Genomic DNA, 21,392 nt, shown 5'->3' with positions numbered 1-21,392 from the left:
GGGGTGGGGGACGGTGAAGAAATGGTCTTGTTCCATGAGTTCCTCGCCCAGGATTGTTATGGGAGGGGGGGGGGAACCTTTGAATGGCAAGGGGGGGGGCAGGCCTGGTGTTGGGGGGGGTCGGATGATCTCAGCTTTCTGTTGTAACTGTACTGTCAACCTGACCCTGGGAACGGAGTCCTTGGACCGGTGCCTGATCCAAAGGTTTTGGAGAATGCTCCAACGTCCCTGTGAAGTGAGTGCCAGCGAGTTAATAGTCAAGGATGCGAGAACCTTGGACCTGGCAGCTTTGGAAACACTCTCCAACCCACACACACACACACACACACATTAGTGTGCATGTGCGTGCATAGGCACACACGCAACCACAGATATAAAGCGTCAGGCTGCACAGAAATAGGCCCTATGACCCACAGGTTGCCAAGGGAAACCTTGCACAAGGTCGTTCTGTCATTCAATACATCCTACAGACCAACGATTCAATATAATAATCCTACCCTTATTAGGCTCATATAAATGGGGATTTGATTCCATCTGCCATTATTTCATCCAATCCACAATATTGTTCCTTAGATCATGACTAACTTCACCATCAACATCATCACCAATGTTTGACCTGAAATCGACCCGAATAGTCACCTATTGCTTCGCTCCATAGATGCTGCCGCACCCACTGAGTTTCTCCAGCATTTTTGTCTACCTCCGATTTTTCCATCATCTGCAGTTCTTTCTTAAACTCTTAACCAATGTTTGTATCATCTGCAAACTTACTGTTTCCGCACTGTATCTCTAAAGTCTAAAATCTAAAGAACGGGAGGAATTGATGTATACAAGAGACAGTAAGAAACATTGTATTTATTGGAGACACAAAGAAATTCAGATGCTGGAATCTTGAGAGAAATACAAAGTGCTTTAGGAATTCAGCAGGTCAGGCAGCATCTGGGGAGGGAATGGACAGTGATATTTCGAGTTGGGACCGTTCTTCAGATCCGAAATGTTGCCTGTCTATTCCCTACACAGATGCTGCCTGACCAGATACGTTCCTCAGGCACTTTGTAATTTACTGTATGTATACAGTTTATAATTACATTATACTCTGCGAGCTTCACGTGAAGAAGGAATTTCATTGCACCTTGATGTATATGGCAATAATGTAATGAGTGCAAGTACCAGCACTGATCCCCATGCCAGACTCACTGTCACCCTCTCTCCCATTACCAAGCCAACTCTGGATCCATTTCCCAACTTGCTTTGGGATTGGACCAGCTTTTCATTTGGACCTTACCAAAGACCTTCCGGAAGTCCATGAAAACCACATCAACCACTCTGCCCTCCATTAGTTCTTAAAAAATAGTCAATTTGTTAGTTCTTAAAAAATAGTCAATCAAATTAACCAGACAGCATCTCTCATTGGTACACAAAATTGCTGGAGAAACTCAGCGGGCGCAGTAGCATCTATGGAGCGAAGAAAATAGGCAACGTTTCGGGCCGAAACCCTTCTTCAGACTGATCAGAGCATCTCTCATTGTCTGAAAAGTCACCTATTCTTTTTCTACAGCGATACTGCCCAACCCGCTGAGTTACTCCAGCATTGTGTGTCTATCTTCGGTATTAACCAGCATCAGCAGTTCATTCCTACCCATTCACTCATTATCAAAGCCATACTGACCATCATTAATCAATCCTTCCCGTTCGAAGTGGAGATTGATCTGGTCCCTCAGAAACCTTCCCCATCAATTCCCCAACAGAACATCAAACACCACAACACAGGAACAGTCCTTGCCAAACACAATGCCAAGTAATCTCATTGCCTGCACGAAATCCATAACCCTGCATATCAATGTGCATATCTTATTTAAACACCCATGAAACGCTACTATTGTACCTTCCTCCACTTCCACCCACAACAGCACGCTCCAGGCACCAAATACTGACGTTGAACTCACTGGCATGCAATGAGTTTAGTTTAGTTTAAGGATACAGCATGGAAAAAGGCCCTTTGGCCCACCGAGCATGCCGCCCATCTATCACCCCTTCTATGATATCCCACTTTCTCATCCACTCCCTGCGCACTAGGGGCAATTTACAGAAGGCCAATTAACCTACAAATGTGCATATCTTTGGGACTTCGGCAGAACTCCGAGCACCCGGAGAAAACCAACGCGGTCACAGAGAGAACGTGCAAACTCCACAAAACACATATAAGGTCAAGACCGAACCCAGGTATCTGGCACTGTGTGGCAACGACTCTACCTGCTGTGTGGCCCAACAACCTGGCTTATTCCTGCTGCCTCTTGAATAAAAGCTACTGCACTCACTGACCTCCAGTCACCTGGCCTCTCACAAACAGCCAGAGACGATCGAATAATCTCTGTCAGGGTCACAGTAACCTCTTGGAAAGTACAAAGAACTGCAGGAACTCGGCGGGTCAGGCAGCATCTGTGGAAGGGACGGAGAGATGACATTTCTACAGACTCCTTCTGTGAAACGCTCTCACTGTGCCCCTTTGCAATTCCTGATGTCTGAAGAAATCTATCAGTTCAGGATCACTGATGAGCAGATCTTGTTCAAGTTACCAAGCAACTGTAATTTGTCTTTGGTTCATCTCCTTTGCTCTGCTTGCCCAACTCGAGGCAACTTCAGCCCCAATTAACATCCAGCAATCCTTGGGAAGCCAGCTGCAAGTGGGCAACTACGTCAATATTTTGAACTACAGTCTGAGAAAGGAGCCTGGCCCAAAACGTCATCATTCCATGTTCTCCAGAGATTTTATGGATTACTCCAGTATTTTAGGTCTTTCTTTGGTATAAACCAGCATCTGCAGTTCCTTGCTATTACTCCTGTATTTTAGACCCAGGGTGCAGTGGCAAACACACTGTTCTGCTGATCATGGGTAGTACCAGGAGGAAGGGACAGAACACTCTGGCGACACTCCTACCTCACCCGGCTCTCAGCAAAGGGTGATATTTGATGGATGTGTGTATAGGAAGGGTTTAGAGGGAAAGGGGCCAAATGCAGTAAATGGGAGTAGCCCAGATGCTAACTTGCTCAGCACAGAATTGTACATTATAGGAACAGGCCCTTTGGCCCACAATGTCTGTGTCGTGGGACTAGCCCAATTTGTCACCTGGTTTCGCACAGAACACTGAACAGTACATCACAGTAATAAGCCATTCGACCCACAATGTTTCAGTCGTGGACACTATGTCATCTTGTTTAGCACAGAATACTGAACATTACAGCACAGGAGCAGGCTCTTTGGCTCACAATTCTGTGCCGAGCAGGATGCCTAGCATGGACAAGGTGGGCTGAAGGGCCAACATCCGTGCTGTATAGCTCTAGGGCTCTAAAACCATTTTGGGCATTGCAGAAGGACTGGACTGGGAATCAAATAGAAATCTCCACTGGCATTTCACTGAAGAGGCAGCCCTGATTTTTACTTGGGTGGGTGTTCAACTCACCCCCCTGACTCGATAGTGTCACCCCCGAGCCGGAGCAGAGAGGGCAGTGCCCTGTGGACCGGCCTCGAGACTCCCAGCTAATCCGGAGAACTGGCAATCCCAGGCGCCAGAGGCAGAGGGGGTGGGGAAATTATAAATAAATGTCTTGTACAAGCAAGGTGAAAGGGAGACAAAGGGGCAGTGGGTTTGCAGGCAGTCAGTCTGCTGAGAGGAGAGAGAGGACAGTCAGTCATGAATGGTGGATTATTTTAGTTTCTGAACTGGGAGCTGGCAAACAGGAAGCACTGTTTCCACAGTCAGGGCCCAGCCAAGGACTCCCCTCTCCCTTTCCACTGCGCCTGCTCAAAGACACACACTGGGCGAGGGTAGCAGAGAGTACTTCCTCAAGGTGGGCTCAGCAAAAGGGAGGCAATTAATAAATAACCCGTACAGGTAAATAATAAGATTGGGGGAGTGGCGCTCAGCCACAAGACACGGGGAGAATGTAATGGCTACACATCTTGAGTGCTTACCTTGTAACTGGCACTGATCCAAGCAGTCCAGACGCTGTGGAATTCTGCAGCCAAATGCCTTCCAGCAATCAGCAGCGGAATTGTGAACCTGGCCTCTCGTTTGAACTGAGGCACAGGGACATGCGATTCCTACTGCGACCAGGCAGTGTGAACGGCCACAGGAGATGGCCTCACCGAGCGGTTCAGATATAAAAGTGCAAAGGTGCAAACTGAGACGACGACATCCCACCTTGGTTTGAGTACTTGATCTCTAAACATTCTTTGACCTGTCCGTGCTAGTGAAATATGGATTTTGTTTTTTTACTTTAGTATGGAAATAGGACCTTCAGCCCACAGAGTCCACACTGACCATCAATCACCCATTCACACCAGTTCCATATTATCACACTTTATCATCTGTTGCCCATAATTACAATTAACCTACAAACGCATGCATTTTGAGATGTAGGAGGAAACTGGAGCATCCGGAGGAAACCCACGTGACCACAAGGAGAGCATGCAAACTCCACCCAGACAGCGCCGGAGATCAGGATGGAACCCGAGTCTCTGGTGGTGTAAGGCAGCGGCTCTAACCACTGCACTACCGTGCTGCCCCTCAGATGGCTGATGAGACATGTTTCCGTCAACGCGAGGCTTCGTGAAGAGACATGGGGAGTGGTGCAGGCCTGCCAGGGTCTCGACGTGTCCGCTTTGTTGGAAGGTGACGTTATCACGTGGTGACGTTGGGCAACTCTAACCAGTTATGGCAGCGTTTATCCACCTTATTACCTTTGCGGAACCCTTGAAATAATTTTCATGTCTCAGGGAACCCCCAAATAAAAATTATATATCTCTATTAATATCTTTCTTTCTTTTTCATAAACTTAAAGTTCATAGGGCAAACATAATATATTTTACTGATAACTGGTTGAAGCAAAAAATAATTTACGTTTTTCTCAATTTTATTGACAATGCAAAAATGAGCTGCGTGCCAGGAAGCACGGACACGACTGATGGAGACCGTGCATGCGCCGGTACTCGAGTGAGTCACTTGATGATACATGAATCCGTCACGTACAGCTCCTGTCCACTGACCACTGAAGGCCGTTTCACACTGGCATTGTTTAGACATTGCTAAATATGATGTTGCAAAATATGCTAAATAGACTTCGCTAAGTATGCCATGCGTGTATAATAAAATTATGAATATGAAATTAAACACAAAAATGACTCCAAAATGCATTATGATTAGCCTATTCATTAATATTTCTCTCAGAACCCCTAGCGACCTCTCATGGAACCCTGGTTGGGAAACACTGATTTATGGGCATAGCAACCTGTAACAATGCAAACTACCAAGACGATCTCTGCAATTGACATTTGTGCAGAGGTACTTTGTCAAGTAATGGGATGACCACTGCCACAGAGAGCTCCAACACCAGCTATCAGGAGTGGGACACCAGCATTTGGCAACAGTGTAAACTCCTCATCGAGACAATAGACAAAAGTCTCTCTGAAGCAGCCAGCACTGTATCTCCACGATGAGATTGTGGCAAGGTTCAGACTGGCTACTCCACACTTAATGCATGGCCACAGACATATTTGTTCCCTCAATCAATATTTGCATATCCAGAGAGCCATCCCTTGGTAAAGTGGTAAGGGAATGCTGTTTTAGGTGTCTGCATTCCTAAAAAATAACTGTTTGCGTTTTCATAAGCGGTCTTGTTGGTCGATGTGTGGTCCCAATTCAAGTCTGTGATTCTATGGAACAACTCGTCTGCCCTCCAAACTCCCTCACAGTGGTCAGGCACTGAAGATCATGTCCACAAGACACGGCACTGGACACGGAGGAGGTGGCTCAGTGTCTGGGAGCAGATGATTGAGGAGAACCCTAGCGCATATGACAGTAATTACAACCAAACTTGTTACCATTCTTGATCACAACTGAGAGGTTGTGAAATATGGAAGACAAGGTTGTGAGTTTACGAGCGGACTTCCTCTGCACCTCCACAACTTACAGCACACAGAGTGGGGCATGCATTTCCCTAGATGAAACGGTACAGATAAACATCCCACACACCCAGAACAGGAGTGCAAGGAGATTGGTCTCTCCTCTCACATCATTCATTAACATCACGCTCATCCAATCTTGTCCTCAGCATCACCTTCGTGTTCCATCCCCATCCTGTTAATAACTCCCTTGTGGATCAAATGTTGACCAACCTGCACCTTCAATATATTACACTTCCACAGCCCTCAGGGTTGTCAAAGATTCACAACACTTTCAGAGAGGAAATTCCTCATCTCGAATGGGCTCCACTTACTCTGAAACTGGCTCATGATCTAGATAACCCCACCAGGGGAAAGATCCTTGGGTTCCACCCAGTCAATCCCTGCAGAGTCTTATATCTACCAATAAAATCATCTCCCATTCTTGTCAACAAAAGTGTTGGCCTACCCCTTCTTCATCCAATAAATCCACTCCCTGAACCTTATCTGCACTGCACCCAAACCAAGTATACAATGCCATAAATATGGAAGCTAAGCCATATTCCTGATAAAATTACCTCAAAACCTCCAAGCTTTAATAATCCCCCTCCTCGCAACAAAGGCCTTCCTAATGCCTTACTATTCTTGCACTCACCGTTTCACACATTGAGACCCCAGACGCATCTGTGCTGCAATGTTTTATAGTTTCAGTCCTCAAATAATAATTTGCTTTCTTAGTCTTCCTTTTCAACGTAGACCCACTCACATTTTCCAACATTGTATGAGATCTGCCAACTTCATGCAAGTGAAAGAAAACAGAGCTCAAAATATAGTGTTACAGCTGCAGAGAAAGTGAGATTAAATAAAGTGCAAAGATAACAACTAGGTAGATTGGAAGATTGGGAATTCATTCCTAGCATATATGAGAGTCTGACAACAGCAGGAAAGAAGTTGTTCTTGAGTCTGGTGATACACGCTTTCAGGCTTCTGTATCTTCTGCCTGATGGGCGAGGGCAGACGAGGGATTGACTGGGGGCAAGTGGTTCTTGATTACATTGGTTGCTTTGCCGAGGCAGCATGAAGTGAAGATAGAGGTGTTGGGGAGGGGGGGAGCTGTGTGATGGACTGGGCAGTGTCCACATTTCTAATGGTCTTGGGCAGAGCAGTTACCAAACCAAGCTGTGATGCATCTGAATAGGACACTTTCTATTGCCTCCTTAATCATCACACACACACAACAATCCTAAATCAAGCTTACGTTCCTTTTATAAATAAAGAACATGCTTTGTCTTTGCTCAAAGATTAATTAGCTTTAAATGAAAATATTTGAACAGTCTGGAATAGCTGCCGGAATAGTTCCAAACATTCAGTGGTGAGTCTGTTCGAGAAATTCAGACAGAGGACCTTTTGGTCAATCACAGATCCTGGAATATACGACCGGCTTGGAGTTTTACTGACTGTTGCAAGTTATATAGTGAAACAGGCGTTAGCCCAGAAACTCCGACATGTGGCACCACTTATTTTAATGCAATACTATTGAAAATGCATTCCATGGAGCGCAGCACAAGAACCAGTTCAGGAGACACGAGAAACTGCAGATGATGGAATCTTGAGCAAAAAACAAGGTACTGGAGGAACTCAGCGGGTCAAGCAGCATCTGACAAATGTACCTAAAATGTCTATGTCCATTTCCTCCAGCACCTTTGTTTTGCTCAAGTTTCCAGTGTGTACAGGTCCTAGTGTCTCCATGGAAGCCTGATATTTTGTGCTCTTTGCACATAGACAACATTTCAGGATTGCACCCTTCAAACATCGCCTATGCATATCCTCCAGAAATGTTGCCTGACCAGCTGAGTCACTCTAGCACGTTGTGTTCTACATAAGATTCCAGCACCTGCAGTTCCCAGTGTCTACATTTTGTTCTCTTCTCTAGGTCATTAATTGAGGGCCAAGAACTGATCTCTGGGTTATTGCACGAGTTACATCCCTCCAGCCTTAAAAATCATCCACTTGTTTCAATTCTCTGTGTTCCATGTGACAGCAGGTTCACCACACGATTGAAAAGAGAGGCTGCACCCTTCATAACACATCCACAAGTTTTCAACAGTTAAGAGCGTTTAATTGTCATATGTATGGAAAGAGAAACAATGAAATTCTTACTTGCAGCAGCACAACAGGCCAGCAAACACAGTACTCATAGATAACTTAACGAACAAATAAAAAAAATTAAAAATTAAAAAAACAATATTAGCAATAAAAAGTCTGAAGTCCCTAGTGCAACCAGGACAGCTCCTAGTTTAGTTGGTGTTTATAGTTTAGTTTAGAGATATAGCGTAGAAACAGGGCATTCAGCCCACTGAGTCTGTGCCGAACAGCAATCATGTACACTAGTTCTATCTAACACTTTATGAAGAATGTTTTTTTACAAAAGCCAATTAACCTAAAAACCTACACGTCTATGGAATGTGAAAGGAAACTAGAGCACCGAGAGAAAACCCAGTCACAGGGAGAATGTGCAAACTCTGGACAGACAGCATTCGTAGTCAGGATAGAACCTGGGTCCCTGGTGCTGCAAGGCAGCAATTGTACCGCTAATCCACTATGCCGCCCCAATGGATAGTGTTCAAGAGCCTGATGGGGGTTGGGTACAGCCAACCGTGCTGTTCTCCAGGGCATGTGCGTACTCCTGGATGGTTGGGCGGCACGGTGGTGCAACAGTAGAGTTGCCGCCTTACAGCGCTTTCAGCACCAGAATCGCGGGTTCGATCTTGACTACGGGTGCTGACTGTACGGAGTTTGTACGTTCTCCACGTGACTGCATGGATTTTTCCCGAGATCTTTGATTCCTCCCATACTCCAAAGACGTACAGGTTTGTAGGTGAATTGGCTTGGTATAAATGTAAATTGTCCCTAGTGTGTGTAGGATAGTGTTTGTGTGCAGGGATCACAGCGTAGACGCGGTGGGCTTTTCTCTCCTACTGGCAAGATACAAGGGGTTAAAAGTGCGTACCACCAGATTCAAGAACAGCTTCATCCCCACTGTTGGACCCTTGAATGGACCTCATACATGTTAGCGATTAATTCCCTATCTTCCAGTCTACCTCGTTGCAGCACACGTTTTCTGTAGCTGTAACACTATATTTTGCTCACTGGTACTTTTCTTTTTTCACTATTTGCTGGACATGTGTATGCCTTGATTATACTCATATATTTTATGATTTGACTAATATCCACGGTACACATGGCCGTAATAAACCATTACTGGTGCACTGTGCAGTGGCAACTTTGTGACTGTAGTGGTGCTACTTAATATCTGGGCCACTATATTTTCATTCTGAGAAAATATAAAAATGTCCCATGTTCTCTCCCAGTTTATGAGGGAGGAGTTAAGACAGGCCTCCAACTCAGGCTACACCCACTGCCTTGTGGAAAGGAAGAATAGGAACAATGGCCATCTAGATTTCCCTTTCCACTGACCCCAAGCTGGAAGATGAATGTAGGCACCCACTCTGCAGTTCCTCACTGATGTCCCGTGGGAGAAGCTGCTGCTATCATCTCTCCCACACTCCCTTCCTAGAGATGCGGCCCCACGTTACCTCCCTATCCCATCCCAGCCCTGCACCCCACCCCCACCCAGCACTCCCTCCCTCTCGTGCTCCCTCCCACCCTCAATAGTCTGGTAACAGTGGAGAAGAGTCTGATGGTATGCGCTTCAAAGTTTTGTATCTGTGGGAGAGGGGAGAAGAGGGAATAACTGGAATGGAATTGATCCTGGATTATGTGGTTGCTTTTCCGAGGCAGCATAAAGTGTAAGGTGGGTATCAAGAGAGTGTTTAATTGTCATATGTACCGAGAACGGAACAATGAAATTCTTACTTGCAACAGTGTAACAGGCAATATACATAGATAATATAATAAAATCAAATTTGATAAATTAATAACCCCAATACTAGTGCAAAAAAACCTCAAAGTCTAGATGGTGTGATGGACTTGAATAAGCGAGTTCGGTATTCCGACTGCGCATGCCCAGATCATAGGTCACAAGCGACAAACAGTCTCGGGCATGGTGGTGCTGCATTGTGTGCAGGCTTGCATTTCATCCGTGGTCGGGGTTGGGCCCAGCTCTCTGTCGCTGCCAGTGCTGTTGAGTTGCTGCTGGGCCGTCCCCATCCCCTCCCCGGTTTCCCATCCCTGGCCGGAGGTGTCCGGGGTGACCCTGGGCTGGCGGGGTGGCCCCGGACATGCAGCTGGCGTTGCAGCCGCTGGCTCCAGCTCGGCTCTGCCTGTCCCGCCGGGTTGGCCGGCAGCCCTCCACCTCCACCCCCCTCCCCTCAGTCCAACACCGAGATCCTGCTGAAGATGGGCAGCCACCAGCCCTGCTCAAAGACGGGCAACTCGGAGCTGCTGCTGCTGGAGTCGTCCTGGTCGGAGAGAGAGTCTGCGGACGGGCTCCTGCCGGCCATGGGCAGGACGGGCGCCCGCTGGAGCTGCTGGTGGCAGCAGCAACTTCCTCTTCCTCCCTTGCACAGCCCTAAGTCCAGAGTCCGGTCTAGCACCAACACCAGGTCGGGACTGATTGCCGGGTTGGAGGAAGCCGACCCCAGGCTGGCACTCTGGCACAGGCGAAGCTGGGGCCCTTGCTTCTCCTCGGGGTTGTGGATGAAATGGCAGCGGATAGTGTAGGGGCAGAAGCCGGTGGTGTGCAAGGTGCGGCACGGCTCCCTCTGGTACTTGGGAGGGAGCGCAGCTCGGCCAGGCCGTGGGCGAACTGGCACGTCGTCGTTGCACCCCATTGGGAGTCGGAGTGGGGTTGGGCTGGAGTTGACACTTCTCCGCGCTGGCTGTGGGCCTGGGGGCAGGTTTCCCGTCGGTCCGGACGTCTCCGGCCTGCCCCCTGAGCGGGGATGGGACATTCGAGTGCGGTGGGGAACGGGGACGGTCCAGTGGCGGTTCGGCAGCGCTTGTGACGCCAGGGCATGGGTTTGATCCTGGCGGAGGAGGAGGCGCGGTTCCGAGAGCCGGTCCAGTCTCTTCCACCCCCCCCAGGTCTCCCACTCATATCTGCCCCCTGACAAATACAAACTTGAAAAAAGACAAGAAAAGACCCAAACTATACACTAAATTTACAGCGCATCCTTTGATTTTTATTTATATTTCGTTTGATCTTTGACAAATCCCATGATTCCTTGCATTTTCGGAATACCAAACTCGCTTATTGACAAGACACAGAAAACTGGGGAACTAAGAGGTGACACAGTGGCGCAGCGGTAGAGTTACAGCCTTACTGCACCAGAGACATGGGTTCGATCCTGACTACGGATACTGTCTGTACGTAGTTTCTCCCTGTATCCGCGTGGGGTTTTTTCCGGGTGATCCAGTTTCCTTCCACACTCCACAGATGTACAGTTTGCAGGTTAATTGGCTTTGGTAAAAATTGTAAATTATCCCTCGAATGCAGGATGGTGTTAGTGTACGGGGATTGTTGGTCGGCATGGACTCTGCCGGCTAAAGGGCCTATTTCCGTGCTGTATCTCTAAACTAAACTAATAAGGTAAATAGAATTAATGTATACTAGTATAACAGACAGCAGTGCCATGGTGGGCTGAAGGGCCTGTTTCTGTAAAGCTCTATGATTCACAGGCACACACTAACCCCGAACTGCATGGTATGAACGGATTGCTAATAATCAGAAGGGACTGCATTGAACAGTGCTCCGTGTGTGGAATTCCTTTATTTGCAGTCTCAGTGTGGCCGGGTGCACAGTGACCCACCAGCACATGCGAGTGAGCTGCAGGGTTTGTCTAGCCTCTGGCAAAGAGACAGAGTAAACACTGAGGTTTGCCGAGCTATGTGCTCAGCTGACAGGGGACTACTCCCAACACAGGCTCCTTTTCATCTCTCCCAAAGCAGCGATGTACCCGACCCATTCCAGTACGCTGCTGCTTCCATCTCCAAAAGGATTTAATTAACAGCAGCGGAAAAGGGCCTCAGTTCAACGCTGGGCTCGCCACACAAGTAAAAAATCTCACGCACATGGTAAAATAAATCTTGGTCGCCGCTGGTTTGAAATAGATACCTGTTCAAGGGCATGGCGACAAGACAACCAAATTGTACCTTCACACAAGGTCCTTCCCCATAAAACAAATGAACAAGAGATCTGCATTTCTATAGCATTTTTAATAATCCTGAGACATGCCAAAATGCTCTACAGGCAATGAAAACCTGTTTGAGCAAAACACATAGTACTGGAGAACAACACAGTGAAGCAGTAGGTAGAGCTGTTGCCTCAGGTTCTATCCTGACCCCTGGTGCTGTGTGTTCACCCTGTGACCACGTGGGTTTCCTCCAGGTGCTCCGGTTTCCAGGTGCTCTCTGTACCTCAGTACATGTGACAATAATAACCCTAGTCTGTTTGAAGTGCAGCCATTACAGCTGTGCAGTAAACCCAGCAGCCACTCTCCAAAGGCTCAAAGAGTTCTGTGGATATTGACCAGGTAAAGTGCCTCTCGGGGAGTGGGCTGGGCAGAAGTTGGCCCTCTGGGTGTATTAAGGCGGCACGGTGGCATAGCTATAGAGCGCCAGAGACCGCGTTTGAGCCTGACTACGGGTGCTTGTCCGTACGGAATTTGTACGTTCTCCCCAAGACTTGCATGGGTTTTCTCCGAGCTCTTCAGTTTCCTACCACACTCCAAAGATGGACAGGTTTGTAGGCTAATTGGTTTGGTATAAATGTAAATTGTCCCTAGTGTGTGTAGGATAGTGTTAATGTGCGGGGATCGCTGTTCTGTGCGGACTCGGTGGCCTGTTTCCGCACTGTATCACTAAACTAAAGTCTATGAGCACAAGATCTCTCTTCTCTGCCTTATAACCGTGGTTTTTTAAAGTGCTGTAGCAGACGACTCCATCCATAGTGCACAGCCTTGTGTGAAGACAGACAAAACAGTTAAACCAAGGTCCTGTCTTAGATACGTCATCATCTCACTTGCTATTTTGCGGACCTATTTTGAGTGTTTTAGATTAGTTTTAGAGATACAGCTTGGAAACAACCCCTTGGTCTATCATGTGTCTGCCGACCAACGATCACCCACACACACACACACGTTCTACTCCGACACACTGGGGCCAATTTACAGAAGAGAATTAACCCACAAACTTGCACAGCTTCGGAATGTGGGAGGAAACCGGAGCACCCGGAAAAAACCCACGCAGAGAATGTGCAAACTTCATACAGACAGCACCCATAGTCAGGATCAAATCCAGGTCTCTGGTGTTGCCAGCAATGGCTGCCTCGCCAACAGTCTATCTGTCCCTTCCTTCGTTGTTGTTTTAATAGTATGTTAAATGTATGTTTTTAGTGTTCTTTAGCTTGTTTTATGTGGGGGGAACCTTTTTTAATCTATTACCTCGATGGAGATGTAATTTTTTTTACCCGTATCGTATCTTCGTCCGCACTGCGGCCTAACATCGAGGAGTTGGTGGCCTCTTGCTGGAGACCGTCTTCGGGAGCTCCAACTGTGGGAGCCTGCGGACTTTGACATCGTGGGTCTGTTAGAGACCGACATCGGGAGCTCCAAGCTGCAGGAGCTCCGACCGCTTCTGTAGAGGTTCGAGAGAATTCTCATCGGCATACTGAATTTTCCCAGATGCCAAAGAAAGGAAAAACTCTGAGCGTTTTGTTGATCATCAAATCAGTGTGAAGGGACCAGGTTGGGTTGCTGGTGATATGGATGACTAAGTACATGAAGCTGTTGACTATCTCTACAGCAGCTCTGTTGATAAGGACAGGGTTTGTTCACCCTCCTTAGGTCAATAACCAACTCTTTAGTCTTGTTGATATTTATGACTAGCTGATATCCTGGCTCCATGACACGAGGTTCTCGATCTTCTTTCCCTACCGTCTCATTGTTGTAGATCCGACCAACAGTGAACTTAAAGATAGAGTTGCGATGGTCAAACACTGCACCTTTTATCATACCACTGGCTAAACACATTCAAGAACCAACCAAGAATCCCATTATTGGCTCCCTTCGCAGTCACTTGCCCTGTGGCACGGTCAGGTGGAAGCCGAGGGAATGACTTTCGGTCACACAGCCTGTTGGACTCTCGCTGGGAGAACTGACCCCCCGCGCCAAGCTCAGCATGTCCCGAGATCCATCGCCCCGGGTAGATTGCTGAGCAGATACGCCACAGAAAGTGTGAAGAAGGGTCCCGACCCAAAACGTTATCTCTCCATTCCCCCCACAGTTGCTGCCTGATCCGCTGATTTCCTTTAGCACTGCATGTTTTGCACCAGAGTATTAACAAGATTTTAAAAGGTTTAAATTATAAATATTGATTTGCATGATCTTGATTTATCATTGTCGTAGCATGGAAACAGGCCCTTCAATCCAACTAGCCCATGCTGACCAAGATCTAAACTAGTCTCCCCTGCCAGCATTTGGCCCATCTCCCTCTAAACTTTCCTATTCATGTATCTATCTATTCAAACTTATACTGTTGTAGAGGCATCTCATTAAGTTAGAACCCAAAGCACATCACAGGGACAGACCCATCAGCCCACAGGCTGAACATGATGCCAAGTTAAACTAAACTCCAAGCCTGCAAGTGATCCATATCCATGTGCCTATCTAAAAGAATTTCATTGTTCCATTTGACAATTAAACACTTTCAACTCTCGTGACTCTTAGCCCACAATGTCTGTGTCGAACATGTTGCCAAGACCAACCCTTATCTGCCTGCACTTGATCCATATCCCTTCATTCGCTGCATATCCATGTGTCTATCCACAAGTCTCTGAAACACCACTATGAATGATATCAACTCCGCCACCACCCATGGTAGCACATTCCAGGCACTCCAGCTTGAACAAGTTAGATGGTTCAATCTGCCGATGCAGCTTCATTTCCTCAGGTTCTTGTTTTATTTCTAAGAGGGAGTATAATGTAATCCGAGCTCCGCCAGGCAGCCCCACCACCCCCCCCAGACAGCCAACCGGGATGTGCTCTTGATCATACTGTTTTTTTTAACATGTTCTTAAATATTAGAGAAATAGTAATCAGTCTCCGCTCTTCCTGGCTGCTGCAGCTCACGCCAGACTTACACAGACTGAGAGGCAGCGTTTCACCATGGGACCATTCTTTACGTTTGTGTCCAGACAGTTTAGTCAGCTGTCTAGCCGGCTGACTAAGGGGGGGGAACAGGGTAATCACAGATCCTGTACTCTCCAAATTCCACACACATCTGCATTCCAATACTAGCTAACTGGAAGGAGGTGAAGAATTCTCCTTTTCCAGGTCTCGCAGCAAGGTTTTTGCTCCAAACTGTGCTTCAAGAAGTTCATCATGCCTTTAACTCCTGTGCAGAGACAGCCTGCTGGCTCCCAGCCAGGAGCTCCCCAGACTGTAGGTGCCGGGGAAGAATGGGTTTACATTTGCCACTGCTCCTCATTATCTAACTCTGTACTGGGCAACGTTGGCGAGGTACTGGCGAGGCATCTGTTGTACAGCTGGAAGCACTGCTGCCTCACAGCATGAGAGACCCGGGTTCAATCCTGACCTCGGATACTGTCTGTGCGGAGTTTGCACCTTTTCCCTGTGACCATGTGGCATTCTCTCAGCATCCTGGGCAACATTTACACTTGCAAATACCATCTCTAAAAATTGACTACTTCTTATCATGTGATATGTGTAGATTGTATACTACCTGCTGTGCTTCTTTTAATAGCCAAGTCAAGACTGTTTCATTGTAAACACAAAATGCTGGAGTAACTCAATGGGTGAGGCAGCATTTCTAGAGAAAAGGAATAGGCGACACTTCGGGTCGAGACCCTTCTTCAGACTCAAGTCTGAAGACCCAAAACGTCACCCATTCCTTCTCTCCAGACATGGTGCCTCACCCGCTGAGTTACTCCAGCATTTTGTGTCAATCTTTGATTTAAACCAGCATCTGCAGTTCTTTGTTACACTATTTCATTGTCTTAAGTACCGACATCAGAACAATTAAATATTTACTTGCAGTAGCTTCACAGGCCCATTAAGGCAAAATCACTGATAAAACATAATAATCTCTTTTTTTTTTAAATCAATAAATTATTAACCATAATACTAGTACAAAACCCAAAGACAGTAGTGCAACGACAGTCCATAAACCAAAGCTTTTTACTGTACCTCAGTACATGCATGGTACACTAAAAGTGCATTGATGCTGGGATTAGTGTTGTGTGATGTTCGAGCAGCCTGATGGTTGAAAGGAAAAAACTGTTCTTGAACCTGGAGGTCACAGTTTCCAGGCTCCTGTAACTTCTTCCCAAGATAGGAATGAAATGAGAGCATGGCCAATGTGCTGTGGGTCTTTGATGATATTTGCTATTTTTTTAGGATTCCCTTTACTATAGCAGCCAGTGTTTTTTTGTGACGGCATGCACCGGCATGGTGTACCGGCACCTCTAAAATGTTATAAACTAAACTGTTGTACAGCCGTAAGCTCTATGTGAACTGTTAAATGTGTACCGGTCCACAGAAAGAGCACTTATAACAACAAATATATTTCAAGCAGATTTGGAAATAGGAAGAATAAACTATACGGCATTTTCTAAAACTATCTCCAACTCAGGAACAGCTTCTTCCTCTCTTATCAGAGTACTGAATGGTTCTCCTATATGCCAGGGTCCCGATCTTTCAATCTACCTGTGGACATTGGACTACATAATGCCACAATGATGAAAATTATACTCTGTATGTTTCTCTTTGCTCTACATTTTTAATTTGGTCTGATTGTATTGATGTATTGTATTATTTGATTCAATGGGATAGCACTCAGACAAGGGCTTTTCACTATTTCTTGTGTGGCAATACTAAAACAACACCAAAATGTTCTGTCGTCACTGTTCGATAATCACCATTGCATTGTAAGGAAGCACGCAACTGATCTGTACACCAAAAACTCACCAAACGAATAAAATGGCCAGATTGTTTGCTGCAGTCATACTGCTGGAGGGATAAGTGTTTGTTCAGGACACAAGACAGATGTAGTAAATAATCATTGAGACTTCTCACATATACACCAGACGGCAGTTAGAGCCTTCATTTAAATGCTCTGGGATTGTGAAAGATGCGAGGTGAATGCAAGTTATACCTTTCATTGTCCCACTGCAACATAGAAGTTGGTATAGTGCAAGATAGAAGTGGACTACAGTATAGCATTGAGGACGTCACAGTGTAACACCAATAGACTACAGTACAGCACCAACAGCCAACTACAGTCTATCTGTGAGGTAAATGAAGTAACACTGGAAGTTCACTTCAGTGCAACACTAGGAAATCACTACAGAACAACATTGGCATAATATATCAGAATGCTAGGTGTGGGCTGCAGTATTATAGTTAACATAGAACAGTGCAGCACAGGAAAAGGCCCTTTGGCTCACAATATCTGGCAGAACATGATGCTAAATTAAACCAATTATTTCTGCCTGCACATGATCCATGTCCCATCATTCATGCATATGCATGTGTCTATCTAAAAGCTGTTCTCTCGTGCACCACCATCACTGGCAACCCTCACCATACTGGTGAGTTGTGTTCCTAGTAAAATAAGCCACCGTGATTTTGGGTAATGCAAAGTTGTGTCATCTGTACATATGTCAATAACTAAAGTTAGAAAATAAAATGCCTCTAAACCCCACTATCTTATCTGCCTCCCCCACCACCCCTGGCAGCACGTTCCAGGCACCCACCACCCTCTGTAAACAAAACTTGTCCCACATATTTTCTTTAAACTTTCCCCCTCTCCTCTTTAAGTTACTGTATGTTCTCTAGTTTTTGATATTTTCATCCTAGCGAAAGGGTTCTGACTATCTACCCTATCTATGCCTCTCATAATTTTATAAAGTTCTATCAGGTCTCCCCTCAAACTCTGAAGCTCCACATTTGCCCAAACTCCTCTAATGCTAAAGCAGGAATGGGAATGGACTGGTTGGAAGAAACTGCAGATGCTGGTTTAAACTAGATAGACACGAAATGCTGGAGTAACAGACCAGAGATCTCCAGGAACATCTCCAGAGATGCTGCCTATCCCGCTGAGTTACTCCAGCATTTTGTGTCTATCTTCTGAAAATGGACTAGTTGGTTACATGGTAACTGAAAATGGGTCATCAGACAGAACAGTGGGCGGTGACAACATATAGTGGCCATCAGTATGACAGCGAGAGTGGTATGACTGGGAGGGTACAGAGAAGATTTTTGTGGATTTTGCCAGGACTTGGGAGCCTGAGCTACAGGGAGAGGTTGGGCAGGCTAGGACTTTATTCCAGTGAGTACAGGAGGATGAGGGGTGATCTTATAGAGATGTACACAATCATAAGAGGAATAGATCAGAGGTATAAACACAGTCGTTTGTCCAGTGTAGAGGACTTGAGAATCAGACGACATAGGTTTAAGGTGAGAGAGGAAAGATTTAATAGGAAACTGAGGGGTAGCAAAAGGTGATGGGCGTATTGAACAAGCTGCTGTGAGGTAGTTGAAACAGGTACTATCACAATGTTTAAGCCTTTAGACAGGTACATGGATAGGTTTAGAGGGATATGGGCCAAACACAGGCAGGTGGGACTAGTGTAGATGGGGCAGGTTGGGCCAAAGGGCCTGTTTCCACGCTATATTACTCTATGGTCTTCAGTATAACACTGAAAGTAAACTGCTGTACAACTAGATCATCGCTACAAGACAACAGTTTGGGCCACAGTGGCTATCAATACATCACCGGGAGAGAACTAGTGTCTTTAGGGAACGGGCCACATTATAACACCTACAATGGATGATAATTAAACACAAGAGCCGGCTATAACACAGTCTTTGGCACAGGTTACATCACAACACTGGGAATGGAATGTAACAATAAGCACAAGGTACAGTATTAAAGGTGGGGAGGGGGTTGACAGTCGAGCACCCAGACATTGTAACAGTGGGAGGTGGCGACAGTACAGTATGGGGCGGGATGAGGGGCCACAGTGTGACACTGGTGGGGTGCAGGGGTTATGGACCATCCCAGGGAGGGGGGAAAGACATAGAATTATAGGGCGGGAGACTGCAGAATGCAGTGTCATAGATGGAGGGAGAGAAAGTGTCCCGGGAGGGAGGGGGAGACAGTGTCCCATGAAGGGGTGAAACCGGTGTCTCGGGGAGGGGTGGAGGGTTGGGGAAGACACCGTGTACCGGTGGGGAAGAAACTCAGGGTCCCGGGAAGAGACACCCGGTGTCCCGGGTCTGACCCTCCCTCCCCCGGGGTGCGCTAGTCCTACCTGCTCCGGCCGGGGGTCCGATGTCCCGAGTGCTAGAGCCGTGGCCCGGGGGGAGGCGAGCAGCAACTCCCGCCGCTGTCACTCTCGCTCTCCGCTGCTGCTGCCGCACCGACCCGCCGTCCCTCTGTCCCGGAGCTCCATGGCCGGCGCGGGGCGCATGCCCGGCCGCCCCCTCCACGCCCCACACTCCCGGCCCCCGCCGTTGAAGCGGCTCCGCCCTTTGTCCCCGTCTCTCCCCCGGGGGCAGCGAACCCTGCAATGTCCATCAGTCGATGCGTCCTCCTTATTGCACGGTTGCAATTCACAGTAAGAAGCAGCAGACCGCCCTCGTTTAATTTGTATTTTAACAAAGCGCTCGGATCACACAGCAAACCCGCCCTGGAGTCGGGTTTATTCCTTCAGGTGTGGTCTGTGTCTGGTCAATGTCTCGCCTTGGAGTATTCTGTTCTTTGTGGCTATTTTTTTCCCTTTTGGTAAGATTAATACTTATTGCCAGCATCTGCAGTTCCTTTTGTGTCAATACTTACTGCCATCTCTAATAGTCCTTGAGAAAGTCCGGCTGTGCCTTGTTGACCTCGGTGAAGGTGCCCCATGGTGCTGTTAGGAAGGAGGTTCCAGGACTAACACTTGGAAGGATGCTATGGTTCCAAATGAGGTTTGTGCATAACCTGGTGATGGTGCTTCCATGCATCTGAAGCCCTCGTTCTTCTTGGCGAGAGAGGTCATGGGTTAATGAAAGATAGACACAGCAAGTCAGGCAGCATCTCTGGAGAAAAGGAATAGGTAGCCTTTCGGATCAATCCTTCTTGTTGGAGTGATGGTGGATGGGATGAGAATCAGGTGAAAAGCTTTGTACTGGAGTTGTGCTCATCTCTCGATACCTCAAGTGTTCCATCACTTGTGCCTTGAAGGATCAGGAGATGAGTTTCTTGTTGTGTGCTGCCCGGCTAACCTGCTCCTGCTTGCTGGTCCAGTTGAGTTTCTGGTTAATGGAGGCCGGCACCATGTTGAAAGTGTGGCAGGGATAGACACAAGGTGCTGGAGTAACCCAGCAGGTCAGGAAAGATATCTGGAGAAAAAGGATGGGTTATGTTTCAGCCCAACTTACCCACACCGCCCAACATGTCCCATCTACACTAGTTCCATCTGCCTGCATTTGGCCCATATCCATCCAAACCTGTCTATCCATGTACCTGTCTAATTGTTTCTTAAACATTGCAATTGTCCCTGCCTCAACTACCGTATCTGGCAGCTCGTTCGACACACCCACCACCCTTTGAGTGAAAAAGTGACCCCTCAAATTCCTATTAACTCTTCCCCCCCTTCACCTTAAACCTATGTTCTCTGGTTCTCGATTCCTCTACTATGGGCAAGAGACTCTCTGAGTCTACCCGATCTTTTCCTCTCATGATTTTGTACACCTCTATAAGATCACCCCTCATCCTCCTGAGCTCCAAGGAATAGAGACCCAGCCTGTTCAACCTCTCCCTATGGTTCAGACCCTCAAGTCCTAGCAACATCCTCATAAATCCTCTCTGTACCCATTCCAATGACAACATCTTTCCTGTAACACGATGCCCAGAATTGAACACAATACTCTAAATGCAGCCTCACCAATGTCTTGCATAACTGCAACATAACCTCCCAACTTCTTTACTCAATACTCTGACTGATGAAGGCCAATGTGCCAAAAGTTTTTTTTGGCCACCCTATCTACCTGTGACACCACTTTCAAGGAACCATGCACCCACACTCCTAGATCCCTCTGTTCAAAACACTCCCCAGAACCCTACCATCAACTGTAGGTCCTGCGCATGTTAAATTGCAACACCTCACATTTCTCTGTATTAAATGCCATCTACCATTCCTCAGCCCACCTGGCCAACCAATAAAGATGCTGTTGCAATTTTTGATATCCATCTTCACTTGCAATACCACCCACTTTGTATCATCTGCAAATTTACTAATCTTTCTCCAAAGATGCTGCCTGACCTGCTGAGTTACTCCAGCACGTTGTGCCTGTCTTTGGTATAAACCAGCATCTGCAGTTCTTTGTTTCTACTTGATAGTGTGGTTAGTTGACAACGATACTGTCACTGAATGTCAAGGGTATATGGTTAGAAATTCTCTTCATGCAGTTGGGTATTTTTGTGGTAA

General features: G+C 46.9%; 1 protein-coding gene across 1 annotated transcript in view; it reads right to left on the bottom strand.

The window, feature by feature from the left end:
- LOC129706904 (zinc finger protein GLIS2-like) overlaps positions 1-19,414 on the bottom strand; it is a 41,058-nt gene extending 21,644 nt beyond the window's left edge. The window contains exon 1 of the mRNA XM_055651535.1: positions 19,236-19,414. The gene's annotated coding sequence lies outside the window, so the exon portion shown is untranslated. The remainder of the gene's footprint in view (positions 1-19,235) is intronic.
- Positions 19,415-21,392: the final 1,978 nt, after the last annotated feature.

Source organism: Leucoraja erinacea, chromosome 20 (assembly GCF_028641065.1).
Source record: "Leucoraja erinacea ecotype New England chromosome 20, Leri_hhj_1, whole genome shotgun sequence".
NCBI lineage: Eukaryota > Metazoa > Chordata > Chondrichthyes > Rajiformes > Rajidae > Leucoraja > Leucoraja erinaceus.
This window is presented reverse-complemented; position numbering and strand designations above follow the sequence as displayed.